Genomic DNA, 9002 nt, shown 5'->3' with positions numbered 1-9002 from the left:
CCAAGTGATGATGATTTATTTTATATACTAGTGGCCACATCTGTTACATTTCATATATATATCTTGTGGTAACATAGAAACCACACACGGAAGCGTTTGGCTTTAAATGAATTATTGATATGGGTATTAGAGATTTAAATGTTGAGTTCACAAATTATTTAATTAATTGGATATATATTTAGTATATGATGATATGGAATATATTAAATATTTAAATGTTCAATTGACAAGTTATTTTTTTGGATATATATTTATTAAAGGATTTAATTGTATGTTGAATTTGATTATGAAGTATTCTTGTATTGCTTCCTCTTAAGTGATTAGGTTGATAGACAAGTTTACTTTAAAATATGAATTTTAGAATTCTATTTTGGAACTTATTTTAAAATATGAATTTTAAAATTTTAATTTGGAATTTATTTTATAATATAAATTTTAGAATTTTAATTTGGAATTTATTTTATAAGATGATTTTTTTAGTAGGTAAGCATCCATACGGGGATTTGAAACAGTGACCTATGGTAAGGAGTGCCTTAACAGTGCACTCATTCACCCTCAATCCAAAGCGCCGTGGGCTATTTTATAGTATGATTTTTAGAATTCTAATTTATCAATAATTATTTAGTGGATGATAGAGATTTAGTCTAGATTAAATATTCTAAGATATTCTTAGTATGTCCAAATTAAAGGTTTAAATTTATCTCCAAAATTGTTACCTTTTATTAATTAAATTGATTAATTACAAAAAAATGTCATATGAACCAGTGTTATAACCATGATATTGATTCATGCAAAACCTCTTTACATATTAAAAATTTCCATGGTGAAGTAGAAGTGAATCTTTCTCTCTCTCTATATATATATATAATTTAATTATTTTTTTATGTTTTTTCAAATTTCAACAACACCAGATGTAAATTGAAATAAATGTTTTGATGTTTATCATGGATTATTATATGGTTGCTTTAGTTCAGATAAAATGGAGAGATACTTAAGAGTTACCTACAACTATCAAATGCAACAACCAAAATTCAGTTAAATTAGTAAATAATTTAACTTACCATGCAAATAAAACTCAATATCATTTTCTAAAAAAAATATTCAATCAAAAGAAATTGATTTGATGTATGATAACACATGAAAATGTAGCTAATGCATTCACTTGATTTGATGTATGATAACACATGAAAATGTAGCTAATGCATTCACTAATATTTTCACAGAGACAAAGGTTTCTAATAAGTAGAGATACCGTACATATCATATGAAATATAATTATTAATAGATTCTTTACATTGTTATCCATAGAGTTCTAGAGTTCTAGGTTCTTAGAAAATAGGTAGATATGTTATAGACACTATAGTTAGCTTGATAAGTGGTAGTAAGAATGATCACTTGGATTATTTCATTAGAAAGAATATATGTGTGTGTTTTTTCATTTTACATGCGGTTTTATTTGTTGTCTATGTTTAATTTTTTTATTTATTTAAATAGGTACTCTACAATGTGGTATATGAAAGATTTTATAATGACTCATTCGATGAGATATTGTTGTAAGGGGTTATATCAAATAATAATAATAATAAAAAAAACATAATATCCTTAAGGGTCTCGTTCTATCAATGTGCTTGGCTACTTCTCAATATAGCCTTGTGAGTAGCAAAAAAATTTTTGATGCTAGATCATAATTATCTTTAATCCTTTAAATTAGATTAAGAAGAATAATATGAAGTTAAGAAAATTTGCCCAAATGATCATAAATTAATTATTATACACCACAAAAAAATTGAAACTCCTCATTTATGAGAGCGCAGGGAGAAACAAAGTGCCTTGTGATAGAACCCATACTTTTGGCTTGTCGTTTATACATTTGTTTACTACCACTACAAAAGTTTCGTTATACTTTTGGCTTGTTGTTTATACATTTTTTTTACTACCACTGCAAGAGTTTTGGTGCGTAGATTTGTCTGCACATTTTGTTACTATATTGGATTTTCTTAGCTCGTTAAATTGAAAATCTAAACCCACTATCATATATTGTGATTTCTTTTTAATAAAGTTTTGTATTCGTCTTTACCTTCACTACATGAGTTCTAGTGCATAGATTTATTTGTACATTTTACTACTCTTGACTTGCTAAATTGAAAATTTAAACCCACTTTCACAAATTGTGCTTTGTTTTTAATAAACTTGTCTGTTTTTCTTTGATTTCATCACTTTTCATATATGTGGGATCCCTCATATGGTTGTAATTAGTCAAACTAACTAGTAATTTATGAAATAATTCATGTGGGGGTATTAGTTGGCAGTTTCAATTTAAACCAATGTGGTAAAATATATTTCATAAGTTTGATTTGCATGTTAGTGTTAGCTCAGTCCACATGCATGGTGTATCAATCATCTAACATATGTCCAGGTATTAGTGCTTGGGAAAGTGCTCTTACAAACACACTATCACCATGAGATCAAATCATCTCTTTTTGAGATGGTCCAATTCAGTCTTCTATGGTTGATCAAATGAAGCACCTCAATTTTAATATTGGTTTTGTGTAGTGTGAATGGAGGATAGGGGTGGATATTGGGCTACTAAGGGAAAAGCTTGAAGCAAATAAGGAACACTGAGTAAAGGCTATTTGTTGTCTTCACAATGGGACTACAACTGGGGTCACGAACAATTTGGAAAATATAAGGAAAGGTTATTGGTGGGTATGACCACTGGTATTGATTTGATTGCATTGCTTCAAAGTATTTATTTGGAATTTTACAATGCTAATTACTAAATCCATTGCCTACAAAGAAGAAAACTTATTTGAGTGTTAAAAAACTAGCTATAATTAGGTCATCCTTATCTTGTTTGCATATTTTTAAATATTTCATAAATTTAATAGACAAGAGAGTCTAGTTATAATCAAATCATCCTTATCTCGATCATAGATTCCACAAATAACATGGTCAAGAGTGAAGTCAACTATTTGAGTTCGTTCATGTCCATTAATTTTCTAGAATTTACAATCAAGTTCACTTATACCAATAATAATAAGCAAAATGACTTTATGTTTTTTAATAATAAGTTCACTTGCTTCTAATGAAAATTAGAATGAGTGGCTGCAGAGGACTGCATGTGTCTTACTTTGTTTCTAGTGGGTGGTGTGCCTTCTATATGTGCCATTGATTACCATATGGATGAATGGGTGGAGTAGATGTAGCACTAATAGGTTCTCAAATGGATTTGACATTTCCGATGAGTGTTGGTATTGTGTGTGCAAGCCTAAAGGACTTAGAAGCAATAAAGACTGCAAAGTTGCTAGTGGTATTTTTTTACTAGAAAAACTATTTGAAATTCTATAAGTTGGGGATGTATTAGCCCTACACATCATCAATTCAACTCCTATATAGACCGTGAGTGTGACATCACCTGTGGGTAAACTTTGCCTTGTAGACATTGTAAATAATTCCTTGTAATTATGTAGTTATAAATTAAAATGGGCTAAGGTATCGTGAAACGAATTCGAGAGTTAAGCAGGGTGATTTCTTGCAATTTCTTTGACATTTCTATGACATCTAAGGAGACTGGAAGGTATGCATTTTAATGGGTTGGATTATGCTATTAATGTGGAGTTGGAAAAGAGGACAAGGGTCATGCTTCCTCGGTGAAAGACACAAGAAATAGAGCACACAAAATTAGATGGGGATGGCAACGTTGTTGAATAGTTAACCCTAGAGCACATAAGTGAAGAGTGAGTGGTTATATTACAATTAAAAGGAAAAAAGAAGAGAGATCATGGGGAAGATGTGGCACGACCCCAGAGGCCAGGAAAGTTTTGCATAGGTAGGTAGAAGGATGATGTTGGGGAAGGAGTGTGGATAGACAGAGTGGTCGTGTTGTCAATGGATTGGACTCCATAAACAACAAGGGGAAGTAGATAGTTGGCGGGTTCCAATAGAAGGAAGGGAGGGCGAGGAGGCTCCTAGTGAAAATCATTCATTTATGAAGGGACAGAGTTAGTAAGGGGGGAAGAGGAAGGAAATAGGAAAAAATAATTATGACAGAGAGAGAGAATTCAGAGGAAAAAATAGACCAGGTGAAGAATCCAAACAAGGTTTTCTAGTCGAGTATAGAGAGAAGTGCTTGCCAAGGACTAATGAAGCCACCAAGAGTGGTTTTCCTTGGGATTTCAGAACCCACTAGGAAGTTTGTGGATTGATGAAGCGACTGGCTAGGAGACAGAGACACTTAGGTACTTGGGTGTTGAGTAAACACCAAGTGTGGCACTTGGACAAGAGAACTAGTGCTTTCATTCTCTAAAAAAATACCAAAAAAATGATCTATGCACTTCCATGGTAGTTTATCTAACTGAGGAACCTTCCAATATTGAGCTCTCCTCCTCCTGTATTTTTCTTAAGGTCTAAGGAAGCCACTAAGTGTTGTTTTCTCTAGGAAACCACTAGGAAATTGTGGACTAAAGAACCTACTGAATTATAAGTAGTTTTTTTAGCTAGAGAACCTTCCCATAGTTACATACAACCTCTCCCCATGTTGCTAAGAGTGGCTTATATTGTGGACTAAATAAAGCACTAAGAAGCTTGTGGAATGAAGAACCTACTAACTTAACAATATTTTGTCAAGTTGTTGAACCTTCCCATGTTATGTTGAAACCATCCTCCTGGACTAGAGATGTGATTTCTATGTGCTTACAAAAGAATCCTGCATTCAAATTGGCCGAGTAAAGGCCCAGTTATATGACAGTTGGGAAAGAGTATTGACAATAATTGAGCTAGGTTATAACTACCTCCTCTCACTTTTACTCACTTTCGCCGAATTGCCTAGGTAAACATGAGCTAAGGGTCACTATGATAATACTCAACCTCGTATATGAACTTATGGAAATGGATTCGACAACTTGAGACCTTATTGACTTCCCTTGGGTCCTACAGGACCTTCAAGAACAACCCAACCCCTCCAAGTGTCCAACCCCTCGAGATGACACTACTTCAAACTGACTTAGAGCCCTAATAGCTCCCTTTCCAATCCCTCCAAGCAACTAAGAGCCTCCAGTCGCTCTCATGAGCCTGCTTGAGTGCGAATATAGCCTTTTTTTGCTAGTTCTATTCCAATGACTGTGAGATTTAAGGTTATTTTCCAGGGCTAGGACCCAGTCTCTTTCTAGAACTCCATGAAACTTCTAGGACACATAAAAGACATAGAAACGATGCTTGTAAACCAAAGATGAAATAAGGACTTGACTGGACCTTCCCTAACCAGGACTGAAATTTCGTTAAACACTTGGTAAACCTGCAACCTATAGGTCATGAATGCAAGTCTGAACATAAGTAGCTAAAAACATATCTGATGTTTAACAAGAAGGCTCACTACCTTCTCACATTAGCTGTCATAACATCAATTAGGTCTTGCATTCATTATTCATTCAATTACAAGTAAAAACATGAAAGTATCCATGACTAATAACTATCAAATAACCATACTTATAATGAGAATATAACCAACCAGATAAATAACAATGAGAGAACAACCATTAAAGCTACGTAATAACAAGTACATTTACTCTTCAAAAGAAAGGGAAACTTATCTCTTATTAAACATAGCTAAAAGCCAACCAAGTTTAGGACTTCCATGTACCACCCAACCACATATTGGGTGAACCAAATATTTCTTTCATCCAATCACCCCCAAGCAATATTCCAAGCATGAATGTGGAATCTCATGGGATAAACTAATCCATAAAAAATCAAGGGAATACAGAGGTTAAACCACCTCCACCCTCACTATAACGCGACCTCACCTAAACTGGTGTCGAGATCACAAAACCAAACCAAGCTTGGATGCCTCAAAATTTCTACTCCAATACCTTGAGAAATTTTCTCGTCTCCAACCTCAAGCTTTATCGTGTATCCTTCCATTACCGTTCAAGGGATTCCTAGGCCTTTGGGATATTTCCTGAGACTACCTCACCTAGATCCAAAATCTTCCGACAATCCAAAGCTCAAATGGATAAAAACCTCATCAGAGCATGACTATTTGGAAATGACAAGGGTAGGTTAAAATCCATTGTCAACCTCGACAAAACCCATTCCAATGACAATAAGAGAACCAAATACTAACATGCACATACCATGCATGTCAAAACTAGCTAGGAAATCATACATGAAACCTGTTACCTGTAAGTATTCTTGTTGAAGCTACTTGATCCAATTTTTCCTTGATTACTCAGTTCTTTCCTTCTCTTTCCTTATCCTTCCTTGGCTTTCATTTTCCTTATTTTTCTTTGCTTTTCCTTCCTTTGCTTGCTTGCTTTCCTTCTCTTGGTGCTCTTCTCCTCTGTGAAAAATAATTCCAAAATTGAACTCGAAAAAGGCTACCAAATGATGCTTTGATGTTTTTTTATTATTCATGCCTCTAATTTCTTCAATTTTCCATTATTTTCCTTCATTTTCCTCCTCACATGCAACCTGTGACCTTTGACCTCCCTTTTCTTCTAATTTCCTTTATTTTCATAAATAAAACACCAATAATGCCTTTTTTTCCTTTTCGAAGTCTTTGCCATTTCCTTTACCAATTTCCTCTTAGGCATAAACACATAAAGTGATGCCCACTAGGATACTTTTTCCAACATTCTGCATGGAATAAGTGTCCCTTGACTATGGTATTATTTTTCCTTTATTAACTTTTATTACATGAACTTTTAACTCGGGGTTGTTATATAAGTGTTCCATTGTGTATTTGATTAACTGATTAACTGGTGGTCAAGGTGGGTTACTTGGGGAGGCCTTGTTTTAGTTGGAAGCATTGATTTTACTTCATTGAGAACTCCTACTCAAGCTTTGGAATCTATCTCGCGGGTGATAGTTGCAAGAAAGACTTGGTTGTAGCTTGTCTATGGTTGGGTGGAGAGTTAGAGTCCAAACCTTAGTTTCCTAACTTATTTCATCAGATAAGTGTTTACTTAAACCCCTATACTTTTGATTGTCATGAATGTGATAAATGTGTTGGTTAGTTGCCCATGTTGATGAGGAATGTTGACTACTATATGAATGAAGGATGTTAAAGGTTGTGCAATTGTTGAGGAATGGTTATTCCTATAAGGGATGATATATTTTTTTTTGCATATGAATCCTTGAATTGATTAATGCATGTTGTTTAATTTGCTACCAAATTTCCCATAAAACCAAAATGGGTATGATTCTTTGTATAAATATGTGGTAATGGTTCCATGAATTCTTCTTAAGGGATGGGACAGTGCATCTACATAATCTTGAACTTGAATAATGGTTTAAAATTCACGAGAATGGATAGATATACCTTCTTTGTTGATTTAATCGATTGTATATAACAAAATGAATTAGTTATCATGCATTGTGTAGTCGAGGTATGTCGACTTGTTTTAGGGTCATTCAACTGGTCTTGATAGTAAAGGTAAGTTGACTGGTTTGATTCGTCTTGTTAATCAAGGTAATTTGACTGTTTTGGGTCATCTTAATGCTATTTATAGTTGAGGTAAGTCGACTAGTTTGGGTCATTTGACTGGTTAGTCAAGGTATGTTGACTAGTTTAGGTCATTTGACTAGACTTGATAGTTGAGTTAAGCCGGCTAGTTCTATTCGTTTGACTAATATTGTTATTCTAGGTAAGTAGATTGGTCTTGATAGTCAAGGTAATTCGATTCGTTTGATTCATTTGACTGGTCTTGTTAATTGAGGTATGGCACATGGTTTTAGTCATTTTGACTGATCTTGATAGTCAAGGTAAGTCGACTGGTTTGGGCCATTCAACTGGTAGGTCAAGGTATCTCAATTGGTTTGGGTCATTCAACTACTAGTGCTAGTTGACGAAATTCAACTCTTCTGGGTCATTCGACTAGTCTTATTAGTTAAGGTAATTTAATTGGTTTGGTTCATTCCACTGGTTAGTCGAGGTATGTTTGATGGTTTGGGTTATTCTCCTAGTCTTGTAGATAATAAAAGTCGACCAAGATGAGTTGGCAAGGTTACTTATTGAGATAAGTGGACCAGGATGAGTTTGTAGGGTTGACATACAAGTGAAGTTGACCAGGATGAGTCGGCAGGGCTGATCATCAAGTGAATTTGACTAGTATGAGTTAGTAGGGTCAGTCATTAAGTGAAGTCTACTAGGATGAGTGGATAGGGCTAGTTGTTGAAATATGTCGACTAGGATGATCCAATAGTGTTAGAGGTTAGGCTCAAGAAGGTGCCGCACCTTGCTTGTTTGTCATCAAAACTAACTATGTGACCCCATGACCAAGAGAGGACAACCTTCGACATGGAATCGTGCATGATATAGTGGTTACCACGTGGGTGCCATGTGATGTACCACGAGGGTGCCATGAGGGAGCCGCTTATGACGAGGCAAGGGTTGTTAAGTGACCTAATATTAAATGGTCATGTCTCTTGATCCATCTATTGAATTAATCCGAACATTATATCATTGGAAAGGTCTCGACTAGGCAAATGAAATGGAATATTTTATTCTGTGTTTTGATAAGTTTGAAGAATATCAAAATTTTATTACCCCATTTCCATGACTAAAATTTGGAGGTTGGGTCACCATAAGAACTGCCTCCTTCTACATCCTTAGTGAGGGCTAAGAATAGTAGGGGGTATGTTACAGAGTGGTATTAGACAAAAGGTTGAACACTAGACTTTTGGCAAATAGATAAGGCCTTAGAGCAGATGATAGTTGCTAGAACCTATTTGTTTTTTGGATTGATTGTAGGTACCATTTGGCATGCTTACACCATGATGTATGCATGTAGCATAGTATGAATGCTTGATCTGATTCTATTATATTGTTTCATTGATAACTCAACGTGATTTCATTAATATTAATGTGTTAACATGACATGTAATGTTACAACTAGCCTTACATCAACCAGACTTCCAAAAATGAGCCAAGGTGATGGTTTCTATTATGTATGTTTATTTGATTAATTTATTAGTTATCTGTTTGCATTGTCAACATGTAAGAA

At 34.4% G+C, this 9002-nt stretch overlaps 1 pseudogene; it reads left to right on the top strand.

The window, feature by feature from the left end:
* Window positions 1–2385: 2385 nt before the first annotated feature.
* LOC149220856 (serine--glyoxylate aminotransferase pseudogene) lies at window positions 2386–3403 on the top strand (annotated as a pseudogene).
* The last annotated feature ends 5599 nt before the right edge of the window (window positions 3404–9002 follow it).

This window comes from Pinus tabuliformis, chromosome Q (genome assembly GCF_031772625.1).
Source record: "Pinus tabuliformis cultivar Carrire ecotype Pingquan chromosome Q, CPIR1, whole genome shotgun sequence".
NCBI classification, from domain to species: Eukaryota; Viridiplantae; Streptophyta; class Pinopsida; order Pinales; family Pinaceae; genus Pinus; species Pinus tabuliformis.
The sequence above is the reverse complement of the archived record's forward strand: the minus strand, read 5'-3'. Positions and strand labels throughout refer to the sequence as shown.